The sequence below is a fragment of the Nyctereutes procyonoides genome, unplaced genomic scaffold (genome assembly GCF_905146905.1).
Source record: "Nyctereutes procyonoides isolate TBG_1078 unplaced genomic scaffold, NYPRO_anot_genome, whole genome shotgun sequence".
Lineage (NCBI taxonomy): Eukaryota > Metazoa > Chordata > Mammalia > Carnivora > Canidae > Nyctereutes > Nyctereutes procyonoides.
The window spans coordinates 31,245,713-31,273,680 of NW_026575024.1; the positions used below are offsets into that span (position 1 = coordinate 31,245,713).

The window sequence follows — 27,968 nt, forward strand, 5'->3', positions numbered from 1 at the left end:
GTGCCTGAGGAGAAACAGTACAGAACAAGTGAGACCTAGGAAGGACAGGATGTGTGCAGAGATTCCACAAGTGTTGTGTGGGAGAGGCCAAGGCTCAGGAGAGCTGAAGTAACTGGAAGTAAAACTCCCATTAAAGATCCTGTAGGAGCCCCTGGGTGGCTCAGTGGTTGAAGATCTGCCTTTGGCTTAGGTCCTGATCCCGGGGTCCTGAGATTGAATCCCACATCTGGTTCCCCGCACAGGACCTGCTTCTCCCTCTGCCTATGTCTCTGCCTTTCTTTCTGTGTCTCTCATGAATAAAAATTTTTTAGTAAGTAAATTTTAATGTATACATATTAATTCATTAAAATCAATCATATGTAAAAATTGTAAGCTACAAAACATTTGTGGCTCTTGGGTAAAATAGAAAACTAGTTTAAAAAATTTATATATACAGGGATCCCTGGGTGGTGCAGCGGTTTAGCACCTGCCTTTGGCCCAAGTCGCGATCCTGGAGACCCGGGATCGAATCCCACGTCAGGCTCCCGGTGCATGGAGCCTGCTTCTCCCTCTGCCTGTCTCTGCCCCTCTCTCTCTCTCTCTCTCTCTCTCTGTGACTATCATAAATAAATAAATACAAAAAAATATATAAATTTAAAATACATTGAAATTTTTCTTCTTCTCAAGCCAAGGAATAAATGAAATTATCTAGAAATACTGCCTATCAATCAATTTACTTATAGAACTAGTTCAGAAGCATTTTCCAGGCAACAGGAAATCTCTCAATTTGACAGGAAAAAAAAATGAGAAAGGGAAGCTGAAAGAAGCATCATTTGACAATGAGTACATTCTATTAGGCAGCCCATGAACTATTATAATTACATGCTATTATGCAGTGGCTTATGTTATGAAATACCCCAAAATCCAAAAGCTTACAAGTTGAAAACATATTATTTAGTGGTGCAGAACAACAATGTGGGCCTTGAGCTGTGCCACCCAGTGCAAGAGCCAATAGCCCTACATGACTACTGAGCACTTGAAATGTGGTCAGTCCAAAGGAGATGTGCTGCTACATGTAAAATACACATGAAACTCCAAAGACTTACTATGGAGGAAAAAAGCAAAATATCTCTATCAATAATTTTACATGAAATTATAATCGTATAATTATATGTGAAATTATAATCTTTTATATGAAAATTATAATCATATAATTAATCGTGAAATTATAATCTTTTCATATATTATGTTACAAAATACACTACTAAAATTAGTTGTACCCCCTTTTTACTTCATTTAATATACCTACTGGAAAAATCACTTATATGACTCCCATTGTAACTGTATTGAACAGCACTGGTCTAAAGAAAGAAGATAACAGGAAAAGAGAAAAGTTATGCAAGTATACAATCATGGTAATTGTGATCAGACTCCATCAAAAGAGTATGTTCCAATATTTAGGTTTTACAAAACGCACATACACGTAACACAGGCATGGCCGTGTTTCCTAGCTCAGACATCAGAACAAACCCTATATTACTATGCTACACTATCAGCTCTGCAGCATGCACTCTGATGGAGGGGAGCAGGTGCCAAAACCTAAATAACCTAATTTCTCACACTCACAGCACTGGAAAGAGGGAGGGAGCCAGATGTGAGAAAGGCCAAAGAGTAAACCCACTTGCTAACAAGGCTAGCTGAAAGGTCCTAAGGGGAGCCAGGGCAGGGGGAGTCTGCCCTGCAAGCTCAGAACCAGCACAAGAAACCTAAATAAAACTAACAGGGTTGGGGCAGCCCCGGTGGCCCAACGGTTTAGCGCCGCCTGCAGCCCAGAGTGTGATCCTGGAGACCCTGGATCCAGTCCCACATCAGGCTCTCTGCATGGAGCCTGCTTCTCCCTCTGCCTGTGTCTCTGCCTCTGCCTCTCTCTCTCTCTCTCTCTCTCTCTCTCTGTCTCTATGAATAAATAAAATCTTAAAAAAAAATAAAATAAAACTAACAGGGTCCATCCAAAGGGTTCAAAACCAGAGGGCCCTTGTAACTACTGAGTTGCAAGTTCTGACTTTATATGGCAAACCTAAAGCCAAATAATACCTGTTTGGTTTTTTTTAATTATTAGAAGGAATGGGACAAATTTATTGATTAGATTTTTCCATACCAAAGAGAAAGCCAGCCAAGGACTTAGGCAATTTATCAACAGTTGGTCTTAATTCAACACTAACACATTGATTTTATAACGCACCCCACTGAAAAGGCCAACACTCTTCTAATATGCTTGGAGTCCCTTCATAGTAACTGTTCCATAGTAACCGTCTTCCTTCCTTACCTTCTTATGTAAGCTCCCTGATCATCATCAGCGTTCACATAGGTTTTTGAAAGTACCCACTTTTTCCAGTAAATATTTAATTCTCTTGTTGCTACCAAACTATCAACAATGAATTTTATATAACATGTTTAGTTATGAGAAAGTGGGGCACTGATGTCAACAGCAGTCTGTAAACCAAAAACACCAGAATTACCACACAGAGCCTCTCGGAAGTCAGCCACCAATAAAACATGGTTCCGCACAGCTCCGAGTCTTTAATCCAGTTTCTATCTGAATCCTTCCATGTCTATGGATCAACTTATAAAATGTGCCTGAATCAGAACCGGCCACATAGTCTACAGGCTCCTGGCACTGTTCTCAGCTATGAATGCCCAGACAGTGAACTATCATGTGTATGCTCTCGATAACATACTAACCAGCAAGCCTTTGCTTTTCCCAGCTTTGTAAGCTAAATATTTAGGACCTGTAGAGGAAAAAAAAAGGGGGGGGGGGGGAGATAAACCAACCATTTGGCTAGTTTCATGAGCCGCCACAAATCTCAGCACTGATGGAAATGGATTACATGTAAAGCCACCTGCCATCTCAATGGACTGGGACAGTAAATGAATTTGAGAGAAATGATAATTATTAAACTGTGCATGAACAATTGGGAGAAAGGAACTCACAAGGGCCAGAAATAGTCAGAAATTAATTTGGGAAAGTGGAGTTTGGATGTCAGCCTTGGAGGAGAGAGAGTCCTGAGCGGTAGGCCACCATGGAAACCAAGTATGGGGAATCTCTAGGCCATGCAAACAGCTTAGCCACAGCACACCAGAGGAGGTGGAAGACAAAAACACCTTGCAGGGTCAAAGGAGTCTCAAAAATCCAACATTAATGAAACACAGCTTTATGAAACATGAGTTTTTGGGCAGGTGAGGAAAACAAAGAGTCTACTGCTAAAAAAAATTTCAAGATGGAAAGTTAAGAAGCTACTGTGTTAACCAAGTATGAGGATCTTGGCAACTGGGATGGTAGAAGGGACAAAGGGAGAGATCTGAAAGGGGGGGGAAGATTTGGTGTCAAAGAGGACTTCTAAAAAAAGAACAAGAGTATCTCCTTTAAATAAGAAAAGGGGCTTGACTAGGTAAGTAATGAACAAAGTTTTTGGACATGCTGAAATTGAGCTGGGAGTGGCATTAACACTTGACTGAGCCCACTGAAGGCCAGAGATTTGAGACAGAAGCTCTATGCACAAACAGAAGCTCTATGCACAAATAGAGCAGAGAAAGGGATGTGTGGACCAAAATAGAAAGACAGTAACAAACTCTAAGACCTGAGAGACCATGTATTTTGCAGGTATCCAGAGACAGAACAGTCTTCCCCTCACCTTCCTCATGGTTAATAAACATTACTTTTAAGAATGTATTAAACATAATGATAACAGCTTAAGAAAAAAAAACTGCATAGAAAACAAAAAGTGAAAGAAATCCACAAATGTTCACGGTGGCGTCATTAGGTGGTAGGATCAAGATTCTTCCTCCTAAATTCTTGGAATTTCCTGTTTGTTTTAAATAGCAAGTACAGACTTTCTACTAGAAAATGGAAAAAGGGGGATCCCTGAGTGGCTCAGTGGTTTAGCGTCTGCCTTCGGCCCAGGGTGTGATCCTGGAGTCCCGGGATCGAGTCCTGCATGGAGCCTGCTTCTCCCTCTCTCTCTCATGAATAAGTAAATTAAACCTTTAAATGAAAATGAAAATGAAAAAAAAATTTTAAGAAGTGCCTGGGTGGCTCAGTCAGTTTAGTATCTGCCTTCGGCTCAGGTCAAGATCCCAGGATACTAGGATGAAACCCCACATCCGGCTCCCTGCTCAGCGGGAAGCCTGCTTCTCCCTCTCACTCTGCCTGCTATTCCCCCAGCTTATGTTCCCTGTCAAATAAATAAAATCTTTAAAAAAAAAAAAAAAAAACTTTTAAAAATGATCCCCTTTCAGCATCTGTGAAAACTCTCATAACTGTAAATTTTAATGTAAATTAAAAGTAAATAAATAAAAGTACCACTGACATAACATTCTACACCCACTATACTGAATAAATTTAGTTTTGACAAGACAACCTGTTTGAGAGACTTTATTAGTAGGAGTATAAATTCTTGCAGCTTCCCTACAGGACAATATGTCATAATTTTAAAACTAAAAATTGGGCACCTAGGTGCCTCAATTGGTTAAGCATCTGCCTTGGGCTCAGGTCATGATCCCAGGGTCCTAGGATAGAGTCCCAAATCAGGTTCTCTGTTCCAAGGGTAGCCTGCTTCTCCCTCTATCCCTCCCCTCTGCTTGTGCTCTCATGCGAACTCACTCTCTCAAATAAAATCTTAAAAAAAAAAAAAAAAAATCTTAAGCACTGTACCCAACAATTTTATTGCTAGAAATTTACTTATGGGTATTCTCCCTAAAATAAGTATAAGAAATTTCACTGAAGTATTATTTGTAACAGCAAAAAATTTAAAATAACCAAAATGGGCAGCCCCTGTGGTGCGGCGGTTTAGCGCTGCCTGCAGCCTAGGGTGTGATCCTGGAGACCCGGAATTGAGTCCCACATCGCAATCGCGCTCCCTGCATGGAGCCTGCTTCTCCCTCTGCCTGTGTCTCTGCCTCCCCCCCACCCCACCCCCGTCTCTATGAATAAGTAAAATCTTTAAAAAATAATAATAATAAAGGATTACCTACCTACCCACCTTTTAAAAAAATAAAAAATACAATAAAATAACCAAAATGCCCCTCAAGCTTTGGGATGGGGGAAGGGAGGAATGCAATGTAATAATCTCACTACTTAAACTGCAGAATGCTTGAAAAAGAGGGAAGAGGTCTTTAATCTTAACCCCCAGGGTTCAGACCTGGGACCCAGACAAGGAGCCTCAACTGGCAATAGGTACTCAAATTTTTACTGATAATGTCAAAAGCATAAAAAGGAAAAGGAAAATATTTACTTCCTACCTTATCACTACCCCTAAGTGGCAAGACTTTGTCTATTTTCTACTGTAATCTGCTTACAAGGAATTTGGCCTAAAGCAGTCCATTACCTTATCATTAGCATTAATGGAACAATTAATTATTCCCAGGATTGCATTTAGACTGTTCGTGACATGTGCAAAGGGCAAGGTCAAGCACAAATGAATTCTAACACTAAAAGGCTGTCAGCACAACTGCATCACAAAATGCAGAACAAAAAAGGCTGGGTTTCAGACGCACCTAAATGCTGGGCCGTGGACCTGTCCATATGCTTTCCGTTACAATCCGCTGAGCTACATTTCCTCGTGCTGCTGAGGTCCAAGCTTGAAACCACAGGGGGGTCCCGGTTAGCAGAGTCAAGACCTAGCTAAAGAAAAACAGATGGTAAATAAAAACAGTAATAATAAACCTACCAGAAGGCTCTCCACATGAATGGAGTCTACTTCTCACTCAGCTGTGCCCAATCCTAGAACTTGCTCTGTTACGCCTTCATTCTTGAGGAGCATCTAGGAGGCCCCAGCCAGCTCCTGGGCAGGATCACAAATGGGACCTTCATTCATTCCCTTCAAAATTGACTCTTAATTTGCACTGAATGCTTTGTAAAATGGTATTTTAGAATGCCTGGAAACAGCAATTTCGTACTTAGTTGGGGTTTCCTCCTTGATAATTTCCAAACTCCATATTCTCTAGCATAAGATCTTTATATTAAAAATTTTTTAAAGATTTTGTTTATTCATGGGGGGGGGGGGCCGGCAGGCTCCATGGAGGAAGTCCAATGCGGGACTCGATCCCGGGACTCCAGGATCATGCCCTGGGCCAAAGGCAGGTGCTAAACCACTGAGCCACCCAGGGATCCCCTAAAATTTTCTTTTGCGTAATTCTCTAGTGCTCACTATGTGCCAGGCACTGTACTAAGCATCTCTTAAAGTTTTTTTTGAAGATAATATTTATGTATGTATTTATGTATTTGAGAAAGCAAGTGAGCTCAAAGAGCAGGGGAGAAGCAAAGGAGGAGGGACAAGCCAAATCTACCAAGCACAGAGAGCCCAAGCAGGGCTCGATCCCACAACCCTGAGATCATGACCTGAGGCAAAACCAAGAGTTAGATGCTCAAAAGACTGAGCCACCCCCCAGGCACTCCAGTACCTGTTAAAATTAATAAATGGAAACCTAATGTGGAGTGGGGAAGAAAGCAGCAGAGACTAGAAGGGGGAGCCAGTACCACTCAGTCAATTACAGGAAGAACTGTCTATTATAGAGCACAACAGAAAAATCTCAATAGGAGAGAATCAATGATAAGTCCCCAAAAGGAAAGATGTACACTGCAGCTCCTACAAGAAATCTGCTACCCTTGCCAACTCGGCCAATGACAATTTACCATCACCTGAACTAGTATTTTCCTCCAATAGGCTTTGCTTCAAAGCCACCCCTCCCAACTTTTTCCTTCTCCATAAAATAACCTTCGTCTCTTTTGTTGGACTTGCCTATGGTTTGGCCATAGCTCAATACCCCAAATTAATTCATTTTTGCTGGTATAATGACCTATTTTTAAGGTTAACATTATTTGGTGATTAGAAGTGGGATCCACGTGCAGCCCAGGGGGCTTAGAGGTTTAGCATTGCCCTCCGCCCAGGGCGTGATCCTGGAGACCCAGGATGGAGTCCCACATTGGGCTCCTGCATGGGAGCCTGCTTCTCCCTCTGCCTGTGTCTCTGCCTCTCGCTCTGTGTCTCTCATGAATAAATAAAATCTTAAAAAAAAAAAAAAGAGGGGATCCCTGGGTGGCTCAGTGGTTTGGCGCCTGCCTTCGGTCCAGGGTGTGATCCTGGAGTCCCGGGATCAAGTCCCACGTCGGGCTCCCTGCATGGAGCCTGCTTCTTCCTCTGCCTGTGTCTCTGCCTCTCTCTCTGTCTCTCATGAATAAATATTTTTAAAAATAAATTAAAATTAAAAATTAAAAAAAAAAAGAAGTGGGATCCACAAGGCCACCAACAGCTCCAAGGCTGGTGAGCAGATAGGTACCCATACTCACAGAGCTACCAGAGCTCACTGCCTTCTGACCAACCCTAGAATCTGAAGGTAACTTTTCTACCAGATTTTGAGCTCCACTCTATGTTTTAAGCTCTCCATGAATTATTCGTGATCTGTTTTAAAGCTTTGTCCTTTACGAGAATACTTATCTAGGCCTTTGGTCCAACTCCTGTTACAAACCAGGCTATCCCTATTGAAACTGTCCTAGCCTTTCACCCAACTTCTTGGGAACAGGGTTGTGCCTACTGGAACAGAGCTGGCTTTTGCTCTGATTCCTTTTAGAACCAGATTGTTTATACTGTTTAGAAGTTTTCTTTCTTGCTTCTAGGGGAAGAAAAAAAAAAAACCCAAAGAAATAGGATTCCAGTCATCAAATTGTTTTGAGGATGTCCCCACTTCTGGGACCCTAGCCAGTTTTCTGTTTAAAAACTGTGGTCCCTCTTTATGCACATAGTAATTTAGAACTCCAATGGCCATTACAACAGGGAACTTGCCATCTCCCCAAACTTACTCTTCTCAAATCTTAATTGCACAGCCATGGCCCTAAAATTGTCAAAACTGAATGGGATGCCTTCTGGGGGATTTAAGCTTCTGAACATTACCAGGCATCTAAAATTGCCTGTTTGCAAGATACGATTTCTAGACTACTGGACATAAACAAAAGGGGAATAGGACTTCTGAGGCCTTTTTCCTTCCTGTCATCTATGTCTCAGGATATGCAGCAGCTGTCTTGTGTTCAGGTCTGAACTTCCCCTTTCCTCTGAACCTCTCTCCCTACTCCCTCCTTTCCTGAACCTAATAAAACCTGCCCTTTTAAAGTTAAGTCTTCTGAGGATCTGAATAAACCCCAAATGTCGTATGTTCCCTGGACCAAGGGCAGACTGCGAGCCAGAGTTGAAAAGTTTCCTAATAAAGTGACTCAGAATTCACGTTTACTAAAGAGTTTAACATACTTATTCCAACTTACCATCCCAGTTTCTCAGACTCGTATCAGCCAGGCCGTGTGCTTGTCAGTGAGGACCAGGCCAAACACTGGATGAAACTAGCCCCATGAGAACATCCTAAAAGACTGAGAGAGACAAACCCCTAACTTTTGGCAAGATCCTAGAACACTCACTGGAAATCTCCACTTGGCAATTACAGTAGCTTTTCCTAATAAGCCTGTTGATTGGAACAAAATTCTGGCTTGCACACAAAAACCTAATGAACCTGGTCATTCTATTATCAACTCCAAACTGTCTTTGAAGAAGATTCTGATCTTCTTCTAAAGCCTGAATCCATCTGGGTAGCATTTAATTCTATGTTTACTAACAGGCTGAATGAACCAGGATCTTTTAGTTGAAGGGCCGGCATAGAATGGGAAAACTGTCCACTCTACATTTAGCTAGCTTGGCAAACCAGCTCACTCAAACTCTAGAAGGGGTCACCTGAAATAAAGACCACTAAAGTCTCAATTTCAAACCTGGCAAATGAAGGTCCCTCAACAGACCAAAACCTCCTGGTTTCTGCTAGTGCTGCAAAGGGTCAGGGTACTGGAAAAAAAGGCTGTTAGAAAATTAAGCATTCCAGAAGCCCTCTAGCCAGTCTTTCCAACATTCCTCCTAATCCCCAGTGACAGGGCTCCAAGGACCTACAGGGACTCTTCTCTTCCCAGTTCTCCCTCTTAATCAGCTCTGCTCAGAGAAACCACTCTCCAGACTGAGAATCAATCTCTTTGTCTTACTGACCCCAGAGCTACATTCTTGGTGCTCAACACCACTCCTGGAAAGCAGGTCCTGCAGGCATCAGGGAATGAAAACAGCTCAAATAGTGAGGGTCTCTCCTAAACCTCAACAGGTTTCTGTCTCTGCACCTAATTCCCTTTTGTTTAGGCCTCAGAGATTCTCACCCTTCTCTCCTTGGCTTCTCCACCACATTCATTTACTGGGCCAAGATTTCTCAGAAAAGTATCATGCCAGAATTTCTCCCAAAGGAAGGAAATAAATAACTCTAGAATCAAAATCGCCAACCAGGCAAATTAAATGACCCTTCAACATCTTTTATTTGCTCCATCTCTGGTGGCACTATAGGGGAGCCTGGGGATACTGATCTTTTGTCCCTATTGGGTCAGCTACCACCCTCTTCATGGACAGATTCCTCAACTGATATTGGCAGGATTCACAGTGCACCTCCCATCAAGATTCAAACAGATCCCTCAAAACCTCTCCCCAGAACTAATAGCCTATAAATAATGAAGCTCTTTAAGGCACCAAGCCTGTAATAGGGGATCACAGGACTCAGGGTCTTATTTTCTCCTGCACTAGTCCCTGGTCGTCTATTTTACCTGTGAGAAGATCCAGTAGCCAACGATGGAGGTTGGTCAAGGACCCTGGAGCAATAAATAACATTATCCCGGGGGCCCTGTTGTTCCTAACCCCCACATACTGCCATCCATTCCCAATGAAGGCTAATTCTTCTTCACTAAAATTGTTCTATATAGTGCCCTTTCATATTCCAGATAAGGATTGCCAGTATCTTCTTGCTTTCACTTGGTAAAAACAGTAATAAACCTGGACAGTAATGTCCCAGGGTTACACAGGCAGTTCTTCTGAACTCTTTATAAACCTTAAAAGCTGATTGGAGGATAGAAAGTTTTCTGTAGGCTCTAGTTGGTTATAATATGTATATGGTTTGTTTCTCTGCTCCCTTTCTCAAATCTCTTCACAGGAGAGAGCATTCACCTGTTAGAACTTTTGGCCTTAAAAGGACCTTAGTCCTTAAAAGGACATAAAGTCTTCAAAGAAAACTTGCAGTTTGCACGAACTCAGGTTCATCTCAGGACAAGGACTACATTTCGATCCAGGTAGGTTTCATGGCATCCTCAACGTCCCCAAACCTAAAACTAAGTGTCAATTACGAAGCTTTCTCGGACTGGCTATCTACTGTCAAAATTGAGATTGCAAACTTCTCTCTTACGGCTCAACCACTATATGCTTTACTTAAAAATTACAAACCTGGGGACATCTGGGTGCTGCAGTGGTCTGCCTTTGGCTCAGGGCTTGACCCTGGGGTCCTAGGATCGAGTCCCACATCTGGCTCCCTGCTTCTCCTTTTGCCTATGTCTCTGCCTCTCTCTCAGTGTTGCTCATGAATAAACAAAATCTTTAAAAAGAAAATGAAAAACCTGACCCTGTCACTTGGAAAGATCAAGAAGACCTAAGCTTTGGAGACTTTAAAGAAAACCCTAATAAAGCCACCTGCCCTCAGATACCCTACTTATCAACTTTCCTTTTCCTCGTTGTTTGGAAAGAAAATGCCCTTGGAGTACTTGCCCAAAACTATGGGGGGGGGGGGGACCTCATAGGGTATGAGAGCCAACCACTGGAGCCTGTGACCAGGGATATCCTCCACCTCAGAACCATTCCTGCCATTGCCCTCTGGCTAAGGCCAGTGAAAAGTATAGGACCCCCTGGAGCGAAGCTTGTGCTGCATGCAGCACAAGGCCCCCTAAATTCTGACCACACTCAATACCCGCCTCACTTCCTAAGAGATCCCCTAATAACTGCTCTCGTATAACTCCTTCTCACTGCAGAAACCTTAATTAAGCCTATTTTCTCTCCTCCACGGAGGAGACCACTCACAAGTGTGTAAGACAAATCACCTCTTGATTCCATGTGACAATTCATAGAAAAATCCTCTAACCAAGGCAGATTTCTCATGTTTCACTGATAGTTCTTATTTAAAAGGTAAAAATGACAAATACCGTGCTGGGAATGCTAGCGCGGCTCCTTGAGAAGTAACTGAGGCAGCACTTTTACCTTTAGCTACTTCAGCCCAACAGGCTGAAGTTACACACCCTCAGTCAAGTTTGTACTTTGGCCAAAGGTAAAACCACAAACATACCCATAGCTGGTATGCCTCTGGGTAGCTCAGGACTCTAGAATGTTATGGCAACAATGTGGTGCCTTTACCTCCATGGGGATAAAATTAAAAATGGCTCCTAGGCTCAAAATTCATTAAGTGCTATACCTCTGCCAGCTGCTCTTTTATTAAGGTTCCTGGGCATTCCAGACTTGACTCTGGAGGAAACCACCTCGCTGATATTTCCACCAAAACACTGCTCTCAAAGAAATCAAGAGCCAAACTTCTGTCACAGTCCAAAGGGATGTTCTCCCAAATGATGATTTGGGAAAAACTGACAAGAGATACTCTATAACTGACCCAGAAAAGGAAAAACAATACTGGGAACCTAATCACTGTTGGTTTGATAAAAAGAACTGTGATTTGGACCAAATTTGGCCCAATTCATGAACCAGTCCAGGTGGGGAAATATAAATAAAGCCGCACAAAGTGACTGCACCTTGCTTGTCCCATGTGTTCAAACACAATGCAGAAAAACGTGCTCACACTGCTCACTTTACATTACCTAAGGGGCCAAAGTTAGGCAAACGGATTACATACAGCTACCCCACCCCCCCATGGATTTAAATGTTTTAGTCATGGTTTGTAGGTTTTCTCACTGGACCAAAGCTCTCTCTTGCAGACAGGTCACTGCTGCTTCTATAGCTAAAATTCTGCTAGAAGAAAATTACCCCAATGTGGAGAAACCTTCTTTACTTCATAGTAATCAAGCAACCCATTTTACAGGCAGGTGCTTCAAAACGTCTGTGCTGTTTGGCCAGTTTTACAACACTTTCATTGTGCATACCATCCTCAATCCTCAGGTTGGTCCAATGTACTAAGGCCACTATTAATTGGCAAAATGTGGAGAGACCTCCCGTATTATCTTGGCCTACAGCATGGCCATCGGTCCTTAACTCAGATCTATCCCCTTGGAACTCACTTTTACCCTCCAAAAATAATCAGAGAACATCCAATGCACTTGAACCCTGCCTCCTTTGACCCACAATTGATAAAGATATACTTCACCACTGTAAAGGCCTAACTGCTTCTATGAAAATAACCAGGCTTTGGTAGAGCCATCTTTTCACCATGCATTTTTTTTTTCCACCATGCATTCTTGAGAGACGAAAACTTAAGAACCACACCTTGCAACTAAAGATTTCATCTGTAGGAAAAGACACCTCTGGAATGACTCTCTGCGACCTCACCGTAAAGGCCCCTCCTATGTACTGCTAAACCAACCCTTGTGCTGCCAAACTCAAGAGACTTTTGCATTCACATGACATGTCTAAAGCAAACCCTGACTGGACCTACACACCATCTGGTGACCTAAAAGACTTCCTGGAATTGAAGCAGATGACATCTGAAGAGGTTGCTTCAACAAGATGTCCAGACCAGGTCTGTTAGAAGGTTCAGGATTCACAGTCTTTTTCCTCTGGACTATTAACTGACTCTGGATTTTTATCCAAAACTCATGGTTTCTGAATTTTTGACTTTATTTTTAACATATTTGATTAGAACAGTTCTCTTGAGATAACAATACTGTTTAAAAGGGTCTTTGGGAATGCCTGGGTGGCTCAGCAGTTGAGCGTCTCAGGACATGATCTCGGGATCCCAGAATCGAGTTTCACATCAGGCTCCCAACATGGAGTCTGCTTTTCCCTCTGCCTCTCTGTGTGTGTCTCTCCTTAATAAATAAAATATTTTAAAAAATAAAGTGTCTTTGAATTTTTGCTGTTTCGCCAAAAGCCCACCAGCTATTGCTTCATACCTTCCCAAATGAACTCTGTTAATTCTTAGAATGCTCTTATCACATGCACTATTCTGCTTTCGCGACAGCTCAATGGGGCAACTTCTAGTAGGCATTCAGGTCTCTGGGTCTGCCTCCTGTAGAGGGAGCTTTTCTCCCCTAAATTGGAATCCATGCCAATTAATATTTTTAATTGGCTACTTTCAAAGATTTTATCTTTTTAAGTAATCTCCACACCCCACGTGGGGCTTGAACCCAAAACCCCGAGATTGAGAGTTGCACTCTCCACCACTGGGCCAGCCAGGTGCCCATAGATGGCCTTCAGATCTAGGATCCTGGTTCAGAAACATCACACAATTGAGAGTTATGTTACTTTTGACTCTATACTTGTTGCCTATCAAACTTTTCTAAAAATGATGTACCTAATGAAGAGACGATCTACAACACTTACAGTCTTGATAAATGTACCCTAGAGGTGGGAGATGCTTGAGTGTTCTCCGTGCTCCCCCTCGTTACTCAAATGTGACCTCAGGAGGTTTCCAATCTATAGACTTTTCCCCCAATGTGGGATATTTACACCCAGGAAAGATCCTTTTAGCTTTGAGGAACAAAAGGTCACAGAATTAAAAGGATCTGATTGATGATCAGTAAGGTTTTTGGGGAAGATCTTGATCAAAAGAGGGAAAAAATGTAAAAATTTATGAAACAATACCTCTCTAAGAAGGTTAGAAGGGGAAGCCAGTACCACTGAATGCCAATTACAGGAAGAACTGTCAGTGACAACCCCAACAGAAGAATTTCAACAGCAAAGAATCATCAATAACAGGCCTCAAGGGGGAAATTTACACAGTGTTTCCTGTAAGAAATTAACCACGCTTACAACTCCATCACCCTGAACTCCTGCTTTTTCCAAAGGACTTTTGTTCAAAATAACCCCTTCCGACTTCCTCATTCCTCATAAAATAACCTTTTTTCTCCTTTTCTGTTGGTCATAGCTTGTGCGTCCAAAGTTACAAGTCTCGGTTATTCCCAAATAAGCCCATTTTTACTGGTAAAATAACTTTATTTTTCAGGTTACTGTATCATACCCTTGCAATTCCATCTTCACAGCAACCCTCGGAAACTACTGGACCCACACTTTACAAGTAAGAAAACCCCAGAGGAGCAAGGCCTGATCCAGGTCCTGGAGCTTCTAAGAGATGTCACGGAATAGGGGTCAGAGCCAATCACACCTGTGATAACTGAGCTTCACGACTCTGCACTGCTTTCAATGCCACCACGGCAATATACTGCTGGTTTGTGGGGAAAACAAGAGAAGATTACCTAAAAATCACTTTTAAAGCCTCTTACAAATGTCTTGGGAGGGTGCTTATAAAAGAGCTGGCTTGGGGCACCTAGATGGCTTAGTTGGTTGAGCATCTGCCTTTGGCTAAGGCCATGATCCTGGGTCCCTGTTTGGCGGGGAAGCTGTTTCTCCCTCTAGGTTATCAACAGATACACAGATGTTCATTTTATTGTGTTTTATATGCTCTTATACCCATGCATATGTTTCACAACAAAACCCAGAGCCTAACCCTGGTGGCTTCTCTGGAACACCAGGTACCAGGTCAGGAGCCTGGCCCATCATTATAAAGAAAAATGCAGGTGATGAGTTTAGCCAGATACCAACAGTTTCTTGTTAGGAAACAGTTATGGGGGATCCCTGGGTGGCGCAGCGGTTTGGCGCCTGCCTTTGGCCCAGGGCGCGATCCTGGAGACCCGGGATCGAATCCCACATCGGGCTTCCGGTGCATGGAGCCTGCTTCTCCCTCTGCCTGTGTCTCTGCCTCTCTCTCTCACTGTGTGCCTATCATAAATAAATAAAAAAAAAAAAATTAAAAAAAAAAAGGAAACAGTCATGCTGTGATCCTTTTTTTTTTAATGCTGCGATGCTTTCTGCAGTTTGTTCTGGAGCAAGTTAGCATCACAATCACTGATGATTACTCTGAGTTAAATAAGCACACAAATGCCATCATTTGTACCAGGTCAGCCTTCAATAAGCCCCCAATGATCCTTTTTTTTTTTTTAATTTCAGAAACTTAAACACTGGTCTTTCGCTGTCTGGGACAAAGAAAAAATTACTCCTTTTAATTGATGAGAATATAAATGGAGAAACTGTTTTACTCTTGCTAGAACATTCTGCATTCAAGGCAGAGAAAAAAGGTAATTTACTTCCCAAAATAAAATCTTCATAACCATAAATCTATTCTAAGCTATGTTTATTAAAAATCTACAGTCAGAAGAAAAGCACAAAGGCAACATTCATCAATGAAGATTAGTCAAGAAGAGGAATAATGGAAATAACATGGAAAAAAGTAACAAAGAACAGCTTTTTTTTCAGTTAAACTGAAATATATTTCATCCTTTGAGAGATGCAAGTCATACATTATGCATAGTATAATCCCATTTTTATTAAAAGTATAATTATATAGAACATATTTGTGGACACAAGAAAGGGCTGGAAAGGATAAAGATCAAACCACCTTGAAGTACAGGGGGTAAAAGAGGCTCATGTGACTTTCAAATTTTGCTTTATCCAATTCTGACAAGCTAGAATTATTTTCCAACAGGTATATGCTTCCTTCGTAAATCCCTTAAAACGCTAAAAAATATTAATTAAAAAAGTTTCCATGAGGGCAAAGCTGCAAATTAACAAAATGTCACTTTAGCTAAAAATCAAAGAAAAATTGTACACGCAAGTCCAAGTACTATGACCCCATGAAGATTTGTTTTTGGAAAGTATTTTTTAAAGCTGATTAGTAAAACCAGTGTTTGGAAGGACTAGCTTTCTACTCCACTGGATGATCAGAGACCAAAACACAGAATTGGGTCAGAAGTTCTAATACTGGAAAAATACAAATGTACTTTTGAGAGAGGAATTAAGCAGGAGGAGCCGCTCCTCAAAAGCAAGACTGAGTTATCAGTGCACATCCTTGAACTTCTGTCCCAGCGCCAGCCAACACCCCTCCCCTTTGTATGCCATCATAATCTGGAAACACGAAGACTTGCCCTTTGCACACAAGGTAACAAGGCTGAGATCAAAGCCCAGGCCCCTGTGAGCAGTTCAGAGGAAACGTCACTTGACGCTCAGTGACACACCACCTGACTTTCCCCTGTAAAGGCCACTTTGAACACGCAGGAAAATATTCACAGTGCTTCTCTAGTTTCTTGCGGTATGCAAACGGTTTCCAGGTTTTGATTTCACAGAGAAAAAAAACAAAAAAAAATTGGGGGGTAAAAATACTGGGGGGGGGGAGCAGGGGGAATAACATACATTTATATAGAACTGTCATCTTTGTATTTTACCATTCCCTTAAAAAAGGATGTTAATACTTCAGAAGCAGGAAGGATATAGCCCTGGGGCCAGCACCATTCATAGGCCAGAAACTGAACCAAATCATTTTGTCAATTAAGCAGATGCCAAAAAAGCTGACAAAATACTTACTCCTCATTCAAAAAACACAAAACCTCTTTGATGAAACTTAAAATACTTGCTGAATATGACAAAGAATATCATCTGAAAACAAGGGCAATTGGGATGCCTGGGTGGCTCAGTAGTTGGGCGCCTGCCTTCGGCTCAGGTCGTGATCCCAGGATCCCGGATGGAGTCCATCATCCGGCTCCCTGTGAGGAGCCTGCTCCTCCCTCTGCCTGTCTCTCTCAGTCTTTGTCTCTCATGAATAAATAAATAAATCTTTAATTTTTTATTTTTTTAAAAAAAAGGGCAAACACAAGATACTATATACTCTTGATGCTTTTACATTTTGTTTTTTTTTTTTTTTTTAAAGATTTATTCATTAGAGACACAGAGAGAGAGGCAGAGACACAGGCAGAGGGAGAAGCTGGCTCCTCGCAGGGAGCCTGTGGGACTCGATCCCAGAACTCCAGGATCACACCCAGGGCAGAAGGCAGGCCTTCAACTGCTGAGCCACCGAGGCGTCCCAAATTTGCATTTTTTAAAGGACTTAACAAAGGAGCACATGTATGTACCCAAAAATCTAGATGAGATGGGCCATTTTTTAAAACGATTTTTTTAATCCTAAATAATGGTATACAAATAAGAGAAAATTACAGAAGCAAATAACCGTGCTTAAAAAGATGCCAGGCTCAAGAAAAATTTACATTTACATCCTAACTTTCCCTGGTAAAGAAATAGGAAATGGGAAACCTTCCCAATTCCTTCTGAGAACTGACAAGCTAACAAAGAAAGCACAAGAGAAGAAAACTGTATGTTAACTTCACTTGCCAGTCCTAGATTTTTTTTTTGACTTTTGCAAATTTGACATGCAAAGAATGACATCTGGTTTCAATCTTGATTTCTTTGATCCATGTGTCTATACTTCTCTTATGAACTGTTAAAGTGCCTTTTGTCCTTTTTTTCCAGTAGTTTTTTTTTTTTTTTAATTCACTTCTAAGAGCTCCTTACACATTAAGGACATTAACCCTTTGTCATGTTGCAAATATTTTCCCCAGAAAAAGTAAATGACTGCTTTTTCCTGTTTATATAGCACTTGAAATTAAAGGATTTTTTGTAATCACTCTAAAGTCAAATCTATTACCTTTTTGCAATTGCTTCTAATACTTTCATGCTTAGGAAGTCCCTCCACATTCCAAGAACAGAGAAATATTCACCTTCATTTTCAGCTAGATGTTTTTGGTCAAAATAATTTTTAAATGTTTAACATCCATCCCTTTAAAAATGCATATCCAATAAAATCATTGTTCTAGGAAAATAACCAGATGAGTATAATTATAATCACTTTAGTTGTAGAACAAGTCAATGTCCAATATTTAAGGCTGGTTAACTAAATGATGACAGTAAAATGCTTTACAATAAAACACTACAAAGCCATTCAGGAAAACAGCCATGGGGGTGGGGGGGGCGGGCAAGAACATCTCCAATTGTCATACAAAAACTACACTTAATTGGTAAACCACGCACTCTAGATACTTTAAATATTAACTGATCCTCTCTGGGTGTCAGATTACATGTGAGGTCTTATCACTTTATGCTTTTCTGTATTACATTACTAATGAACATGTATTTGTGATTAGAAAAAGCTTAAAATTCATAAATATATATATGCAAAACAAGCCACTAAAAAGAATTTTGCCCACATGCTTAAGTCACAACTCTTTCAAAAAAAAATTAAAAATGCCTTTCCTTCACTTAACACACTTAATCCCATATTACAAATAGGATAATAATGACTCAATTCAAGAAAAATGGAGGCTTGCCAATCTTCCTAATTACCCAAAGATCTAAGGAGTAAGGTCTGATTTATATTCCTGGCAAAATGACCAAATTAAAAACACAGCCCAATGACAATTATCAGCGGTAATAAGTCAGGCTCAACTAACACAAACGGTTCCATTTTTCCTTAATAAACTGTGCCTTAGCATGTGAACAAGTACAGATGAGTTCAACTAAGCTGAAAAGCTAACCTCAAAAGCTTCCCCGTCTGACTGGCTGTGCTTTTATCCTTTAATGCCCCAATCTCTCTCTCTGAACAGCCCCATTCTCTGCCTATTGGTGCAGGGTGCTCCTTGACCCATCAGACTCCAAGGCTCAAGGGGGCTCCCCTGCTAACCACCCCTCCCATCTTGTACCCATTTCTGGGGCCTCATCACTGTGGAAGACAGGAATAATTCTGGAGTAGAATAGGAGTGTGTGTATGAAGAGGGATGACAAGATCCCCCAGGGACAAGCTAACCCCAGAACTCCCTAAAATTTTTCCAAACTGTCGACAAATGATCACAATTAGATAATACCTGTAATCAGATTAAAGTAGCTCAAAGTCAGAATTTTGAACTCAGAACCAGGGAAGACCTAGAGATGGTCATGCCAGGGTCCCAGACTGGCTACTTCTCCCCAGATGTACCTCATTATCCTGCCCAATAAAGGCTGGGTGGGAGAATGAATATGAAGGGTAAACTAGAAATCCCAAAGACCCACCCCTCAAAGGCAGTAAGGAGCACAGATGGGAAGCAGAGATTCATGTCCATTTAGAAGCAGAACAGATTCCAACCAGAAACTCTGAAGAGAAAAAAATAATGCCTGGATAGGCACAGAGAGTGTCTAGCGCCTACTCCAAGTCCTGTGCTACACGTGTTATTAAATTCCTGCCCGCAATCTCAGGAGTTAACAAGACTAAAAACTAGTTAGAACAAGAGTTTCCAGAGACCTGGAGTACAGACGAAGTCCCTACTTTGGAAAAAGCCTAAAGGATATAATTAGAAAGAGTTACTTGAGGCTATTACTGAAGTATGATGCACAAGTCCCAATTTTTTAACAGTACCAGTGCAAAAATAAGGAATGAAAGCACAAGAACTCCATCAACCCAAAACAGACATCATACAGGCCCAAAGGAACAGCAGACTAACCACCACAAGTGTCAAAATTTAAAACTGGAGTGGGAAGCTTATATAAAGGGCATCTAGCCTTACTTTCGGCTGATCAACTTCCAGGTGGTCCCAATTCATGTTCCTGGTTATTGGGATGATGGTGAAAAATCTTCAAGTTTATATTTAACTTTTTAAAATTCAGCTGATTATTCCCATCACACTTTAAAAGACAAGCAGATTTGAAATCTAAAAAACCTTTTAAGAAAAATCACATTCTGACAGATTTTTATTCATCTTTAAGAAAAACATTTCATTTAAAACTTTAGAGTCTGAAAAGTGAGATTTTTATTTTGAAAACTAAAGCCCTAAAAATGATCTACAAATAAAATTCCTGGCTACATCATAAAATTACAAGACAAAACGGGAAACATATCTGTAACATTTATTACAGTGCTAATATCCTTACTGTAACAATAACTGCTATAAATCACCAGGAAAAAACACAAAACTAGAAAAACTGGTAAAGGAAATAAATAAGCCAAACAAAAACTCAGAAGTGTTCAAACTCACTAGTTATCAAAGAAAAGCAGAACATAATGATTCTATTCTTTGCCCGTATCGGTTTATAAAAAAAAGGGGGGGGGGACAGAGAACTGGAAAGTTTAATTTTAATAATAATTCCCAGTATGTTAACCTGTATGCGTAAGTATACTGCACATACCTTATGTAACAAAGCCTTAAAAATGCAAATGGTGTCCCTTCCAAAAAAGAAGTCTAAAGAAATAAGCTGAAAAATGCACAGATTTCCATACAAGGCTGTTCACTATTGTATTATGTTCACCACAGCAAAAAACGGCTCATAAGCTAAATGCCCAACAATAGAAGGATTTGTCAAACAAAACAGGATGCATTCAGCACAAATGAGCTGTTAAAAGCCATGTCTTAAAGGGCTATTTAATGACTTAGTCATATGCCTAAGGTACATTGCTAAATTTTTTTAAAAATTGGTTTTTTAAAAATTGGCTCCTATATTTTTTAAAATACAAATATACATGCGTGTACAATGTGCATGTACACAAAATTTACTTTCAAATAAACCAGAAAAAAACCATTCGATGAGTAAAACTATTTTATGTGTTTCCAACACCATCTTAATATTCCTTAATATTCTAAGACAGGTCACCAGTTTCACTTCCAGATATTTTTGCATTATTTCTGACCTTCATTCTGATCAACCAATAGCTTCGTATGCTTAAATAATTCTAATAGCTTCAGCATTCTTTATATAACAATCTCTAAAACAGTTGTGCATTTCCTGCATATTCTTCTTCAATCAGTCCATTTCCTATGGCAGAAAAGCAGAAGACACAAAAATTCCTGAGAAATGACACTCCCCACGGATTACTCTATCCTTCCTCTCTATACAGACCACAGACTACTACACACACCCAGGAGAAAAATCAAAAGCAAAATAATTTTATTTCCTGGGCAAACACTGTCAGTGGTCAGATTAAATTAAGAAAAAGTACAGAGACCTCTCTAACACATTCTTCACCAAAGTGACCAAATGTTTCACACATGGGGAGCTCTACAACTAGTAGGATGCACATTTCCACCCCATAGTATGTTCAGTCAATTTTGCACAGGCTTTAAAAGTGGGTAAATATCTGCGCTTGGTTCACTTATGGCAATGGTTCTCAATCCTGACTGTGCACTGGAATCACCTGGGAGGCTTTTTTTTCTTCTTCTTAACCCCAACAGGCTGTACTCCTGATCTCTGGGATGAGACTAGGCAGCTGTAGTTTTTTAAAGTTCCTCAGATGATTCCAATTTGCTGTCAAGGTGGAGGATCACTGACCTGAAGCAAGTTTTTCAAACAATAAATAACTACCCATGAACATGAATAGAGAAATCAATTCAGTGAGCTGGGGCCAGCAATTATTTTAATTTAAAAAAGAATAAACTAGAATAGGCTAGAGTACATAAATGTATTGCTTCTAGTGCAAACAGATATTATCTCATGAAATTTTTCAGTTAAAAATATGTAGTTCTTGGCAATACTACCGAGACTAAACTACAGATTCAATGCAATCACTATCAAAATCCCATCTGCCTTTCTGGCAAAAACTGACAAAATGATCCTAAAATTCAAATAAAAATGCAAAGGACCCAGAATAGCCAAAACAATCTAGAAAAAGAACAAAACTAGAGGACTCATGCCTTCCAATTTCAAAACTTAATACAAAGCTATAGTAATTAAGACTTCTTGGTATAAGGATGGACAAATAGATCTATGGGATAGAACAGAGAATCCAGAAATAAACCTTAACTTTTTGTTGTTGTTTTTAAAGATTTATTTACTTATGAGAGACACAGTAAGAGAGGCAGAGACACAGGTAGAGGAAAGAGAAGCAGGCTCCATGCAAGGAGCCCAATGAGAGACTCAATCCCGAAGAATCAGGGATTATTACACCCTGAGCCAAAGGCAGACACTCAACTGTTGAGCCACCCAGGCATCCCTAAACCTTAACATTTATGATCAGGTGATTTTCAACAAGGGTGTCAGGACAATTCAATGAGGAAAAAATAGTCTTCAACAAATGTGCTGAGAGAACTGGAAATCGCACATAAAGGAATGAAGCTGGACCCCTACCTCACACCACACGCAAAAATTAACTCAAAACCAATCAAAGACCTAAATCTAAAAGATAAAACTATACAACTCTTAGGAGCACCTGGCTAGCTCAGCTGGAAGGGCATGCGAATCTTGATCTTGGGTACCTGAGTTTGAGCCCCAAGTCAGGTATAGAGCCTTCTTAAAAAAATAAACAATATCAGAAAACATAGGGGCAACACATAAGGTAAATCTTTGCGACTTTGGGTTAGGCAATGGTTTCTTAGATAGGACATCAAAAGCACAAGCAACAACAACAAAATAGGTAAGTAAGACTTCCCCAAAATTAAAAACTTGTGTTTTGGGTGCCTGGGTGATTCATTAGGTTAAGCATCTGAGTCCTGGGACGCCTGGGTGACACAGAGGTTTTAGCGCTGCCTTCAGCCCAGGGCATGATCCTGGAGTCCCAGGATCAAGTCCCACGTCGGGCTCCCTGCATGGAGCCTGCTTCTCCCTCTACCTGTGTCTCTGCCCCTCTCTCTCTGTAAATAATTTTTTTTTTTAAAGGCATCTGAGTCCTGATTTTGGCATGATCTCAGGGTTGCCAGATTGAGTCCCATGTCAGGCTCTGTGTTCAGTGGGGAGTCTGCCTGAGATTCTTACCCTCTCCCTCTGCCCCTCATCCTGCCTGTGCTCCCTAAATACATAAATCTTAAAAAAAAAAAACTTTTGTGTTTCAAAAGGACATCAGAAAGTAAAAGGTAACCCATAAAATGGGGAAAATTTATAAACTTTGTATCAGAGATTGGTACATAAAACACACTAACAATAAAAAGACAATGACCCAATTAAAAAATGGGCAAAAGATTTGAATAGATATTTCTCCAAAGACATTATATAAATGGCCAATAAACACATGAAAAGACACCCCACCTCATTAAGCATTAGGGAAATGCAAATAAAATTCACAATGAGATTATACTTCATACCCACTAGAATGGCTATAACCAGACAATAACAAGTGTTGGTGAGGATATGGAAAAATTGCAACTGTCATACTGCCAACTCACCTAACTTTGGAAAATTTTGGCAATTCCTGAAAATGTTAAGAATTACCATATAACCCGGTGATCTCACACTTTGATATTTATCCAAAAGAATGGATCACACAAACGTGTACAGGTACATGCACAGGAGCATTATTCATAACAGCTACAATATAGAAACACCCCAAATGTCCATCAACTAATAATGCAGCACTGACACATGCCACAACATGGATATGTCATAAAAACATGCTAAAAACCCATCACAGGGCAGCCCGGGTGGCTCAGCGGTTTAGCGCCACCTTCAGCCCAGGATGTGATCCTGGAGATCTGGGATTGAGTCCCATGTCAGACTCTGCATGGAGCCTGCTTCTCCCTCTGTGTCTCTGCCTCTCTCTCTCTCTCATGAATATTTTTAAAAATAAATAAAAGCCCATCACAAAAGAACACATATGGTATGATTCCACTTATATGAAATATACAGATAAAGCAAATACACAGAAGCAGAGGTAGGTTAGTGGCTGGCAGAGGCTGAGAAGGAAGAATGGGGGCTGACCACTAATAGCTATGAGGTTTATTTTGGAGCTAATAAAAATGTTCGGAAATGAGACAGTGGTGGTGGCTACCACTCAGTGAATATACTAAAACAACTAAAGCATCCTTTGAAAAGGTGGGTTTTATGGAATAACAACTCAGGAAACTTTTTTTTCTTTTTGCAGATTATTCTGTGTCAAGAGCTCCTTCCTTGTCATTCCCTCAGAACCTCATGCAGCAGTTCCTTTACCACAGTATAGTACGGATAAATAATCTTTCCAACTCACAGACAGAGCCAGGCATCAACTCCAGGACCAGATCACAAAATCAATTCAGGGCATCACACTAATTTTTTCATGAAATGGGACTATAGGATTTCCGAATACACGGCATACAAAGTTGTGTATGGTTTCTATGAAACTTGTTTGAGATGCACACAAGCACGCTTGACCTATACACACACACACACTTATCAATTGAAGTGTGTCAGTCAAACAAGGTCTGGAAATGTTTTTGACTGACACCTGACACCTATAAAAAAAAAACAGTAATAAGTATGAGATTTTTGTTTTTTTAAGTATGAGATCTTAATAATTGAAAACAGAAACTGAAGAGTTGAAGCCACTTTGGAGCACTGCCCTAAGCAATGAACTAAATGCTAGGAAAAGTGAGCTGGACCCCATCTGCTTTTACTGCCCAAGTAATAATAAAAGATTCCCTACCCCATTCACCTGCCAGGGCTTCTGAGAGGATGCAGACCAGCATCTGGTTGGGGAGTCCACAGTAGACCCCACAGGGAGCTCACAAGGTGAGGGTGCAAACTCATCACTTGAAACTGGGAATGACAGAGGCTGCAGGAAGGGCAGGGTAGGCAGCCTGGACATGCAGGGCCTGAACTCACACTGGGTGTCAGGAAGCAGGTGCAAAAAGCAGAACTTCAACAGAAAAGGCAAAGCGAGATTGCTAGAGTATTTGGTTTATCTTCACAGGAATGAAAGAGAAAGGAAGGGAAACAACAACCCACAAAAACTTCTCTGAGGGAGAGCACATTTTCAGACTATAGGTCAGAAGTCTGGACACAAAAGACGCCAGCAGCTGCACAATACGATGGCATAGTCAGAAAATAGAAGCCCTTGGGATGAACCTGAAGATAAGATAGAACTCCTATAATTCTTCCTGGCAATAAATCTGAGGTCATCCTCAAATCAGCAGGGAAACTGAACTTCTTTGGAGAAATTACCACAATAACAGGGACAGGATTTCTACCAAGGATTTTTGCGGTACACACAATTCCAGGGTCAATGTCAAGGTGACAGACCTTGTTCATTCAAAAACATTATGTCTATATAATACTTCAATTTAGTGAAAAAGACCTTGAAAAGAGAACACTACTTTAATATTATTAAAGACTGAGAAGCCTGAGTGGCTCAGTGGTTGATCATTTGCCTTTGGTTCAGGGAGTGATCCCAGAGGTTCCCGGCTCTCTGCATGAAGTGTGTGTGTGTGTGTGTGTGTGTGTGTGTGTGTGTCTCATGAATAAATAAAATCTAAAAAAAAAAAATTAAAGATTATATAATGCATTCTAGGAAAAACTGGCTAAAAGGACTGTTAACATTAAAATCTGTTCTATAAAAATTAAAAAAAAAAAAAACCCTGTTCTATACTCTATAATTTATTAAGAAACATATGGGGTGCCTGACTGGCTCAGTTGGGAAAGTGTGCAACTCTTGATCTCAGGGTAGGGAGTTCAAGCCCCACAATGGGCACAGAGCCTAACTTAAAAAAGAAAAAAAAGGAGTGCAGCCCAGGTGGCTCAGCGGTTTGGCGCTGCCTTCAGCCCAGGGTGTGATCCTGGAGACCCAGGATCGGGTCCCACGTTGGGCTCCCTGAATGGAGCCTGCTTCTGCCTGTGTCTGTGCCTCTGTGTGTGTGTGTGTGTCTCATGAATAAATAAATAAAATCTTAAAAAAAAAAAAAAAGGAAAAAAGAAATGTATAAAAAACAAAAAACAAACACACAAATGGGGGCAACTGGGTGACCCTGTCAGTTAAGCGTCTGCCTTTGGCTCAGGTCATGATCTCAGGGTCCTGGGATCCAGCCCTGCATGGGGCTCCTGCTCAGCAGGGAACCTGCTTCTCCCTATCCTGCTCCCACTGCTTGTGCATGAGTGCACTTGAGTGCGTGCTCTCTCTCAAATAAGAAAATAAAATACTTAAAAAAAAAGGGGGGGGGCATCTGCCTTTGGCTCAGGTCATGATCTCAGGGTCATAGGATCAAGCCCTGGCATCACATCAGGCTCCCAGCTCAGCGGGGGATCTGCTTTCTCCCCTTCGCCTCTACTCCTCCCCACTCATTTTCTCTCTCTCTCTAATAGACAAAATCTGAGAAACTCAGGACAATCAACTGAAAAATAGAACAGTTAGGTAAGCAGAATAGCAAACACACTGCCATTTCATTTTCTTCTCAGATACACAAAATGACTTGTCTCCCACCACTACCACCACCACCCCACCCGCCCCCGGCCTCTAGGACAGGGCCAACAGACTGTGGGAGCAAATACTGCTACTTCCAAGCAAAGCCCATAGTAACAATCTTCCATGCCCAAAATTCCATGGCAAACAGAGACCACATTATAAAGTCAGCAGCAGTAAGATGAAGGAGCCTAGATCCCCAACTTGCCACTTAAGGAGAACTAGTCAAAAAATATAAACAAGAAATAACTTTTCCAGGGACACCTGGGTGGCCCAATTGGTTGGGCAACCCACTCTTGGGTTTTGACTCAAGTCATGACCTTGGGGCAACAGGCTCAGCAGGGATTGAGATTGTCTGAGATTCTCTCTTTCTCTCCCTCTGCCCCTCCTTCCGGTGTACTCTAAAATAAATAAATCTTTAAAACAAAAATAACTTTTTATTTTGTTAGGATACAGATTCTGACTAGCGTAACTGCCCTGAGTAATACATGTGATTGGCTAGAAGATATGGACGCAATCACTTTCTCTATTCTTTTTACCAGTTGGATGATGGTGTATGTTGCCGGGAAAGAAGGGCAAAGGGAAATCACTTCATTCTAAATAGTAAATATTTTAAAATAAAGAGCAATTGGGGCACCTGGGTGGCTTGGTGGTTGAGCATCTGCTTTTGGTTCAGGTTGTGATCACAGGGTCCTGAGATCAAGTCCCGCATCAGGCTCTCCACAGGGAGCCTGCTTCTCCCTCTGCCTAGGTCTCTGTGTCTCTCATGAATAAAATCTTTAAAGAATAAAAATTTTTAAAAAATAATAAAAATAAAATAAAGAGCAATAAACAACCTGCAGACCATTTATTAGGAAGAAAATCTAGAAAAATGAAAGCTATAAAAGATCTGCATTATGGGGAACCCTGGGTAGTTCAGCGGTTTGGCACCTGCCTTCGGCCCAGGGCATGATCCTGGAGTCCCAGGATCGAGTCCCACATCGGGGTCCCTGCATGAAGCCTGCTTCTCCCTCTGCCTGTGTCTCTGCCTCTCTCTCTCTCATGAATAAATAAAAATCTTTAAAAAAAAAAAAAAGATCTGCATTATGTTCATGGACAGAACAATTCAATATTATAAAAATGACAAGTCTCCCCAAATTAATTTTTATACATTGAATAAAAATTCCCATTAAGTTATTTTGAAATCTAAACTGAAAAATGCCAGGGGGAAAAAAACTGAGCAGTAAAGCCTACTATAGACTGACCATAATGAAGAAAATAGCAAAGTCATGGCAAAGGAATAGAGAATAGACAGATAAATGGAATAAAACAGTAAGTGCCACAACAGACCTAAGGATTCAGCATATGATTAAGGGGTCATTTTAATTTAACAAGGATGAACTAACGAATAAATGGTGCTGGAGAAAATGTAGGGGAAAATATAATCCTTACTCCATGCCACACTCCAATAAAGCTTTAAATAACAGCCAAATATTTTTAAAAAGAACAAAGAAACATATAAAGGAATATTAATAAAATCTTGGGGTAGAGAAAGCACAAGAAAAAGATTGACAGATCTGAATTCAAAGCACAGACAAATATTTGTAACTTATGACAAAAAAATGCAAATCTTAATGGCTTATTTCTCAAACAGAGTGAAAGCAGAATTAAAATAACACATCCAGTAGCATCAACTTTACTCAGAGATTAAGGAAGAAAAATGTTTCATATTAAACCAAGCACTGATGTTTCTGGAATAGAATAAAAAATTCACATTATTTTTAGATAAAACAGAAGACTTAAAAGAAATGCCATGCTTGTTATACTCCCAAACACTTGAAAATACACATATATTCCCCATACCATATTTCTGTGGAATAATTTGTGAATCAGTGTCTTAATATATAAAGAGGTTTAAAAAAGAAAAGATTTTGTTTATTCACGAGAGAGAGAGAGAGAGAGAGAGAGAGAAGCAGAGACACAGG

General features: G+C 40.7%; 1 protein-coding gene across 9 annotated transcripts in view; it reads right to left on the reverse strand.

The window, feature by feature from the left end:
* SLC23A2 (solute carrier family 23 member 2) overlaps window positions 1–27,968 on the reverse strand; it is a 135,114-nt gene that overhangs the window by 100,289 nt on the left and 6,857 nt on the right. For 5 of the 9 annotated variants that reach the window (XM_055302077.1, XM_055302032.1, XM_055302022.1 and 2 more), the window contains exon 2: window positions 5,533–5,659. The exons of 2 other annotated variants lie outside the window; for them this stretch is intronic. The gene's annotated coding sequence lies outside the window, so the exon portion shown is untranslated. The remainder of the gene's footprint in view (window positions 1–5,532; window positions 5,660–27,968) is intronic. 2 more of the 9 variants (XM_055302011.1, XM_055302005.1) reach the window with 1 other exon arrangement.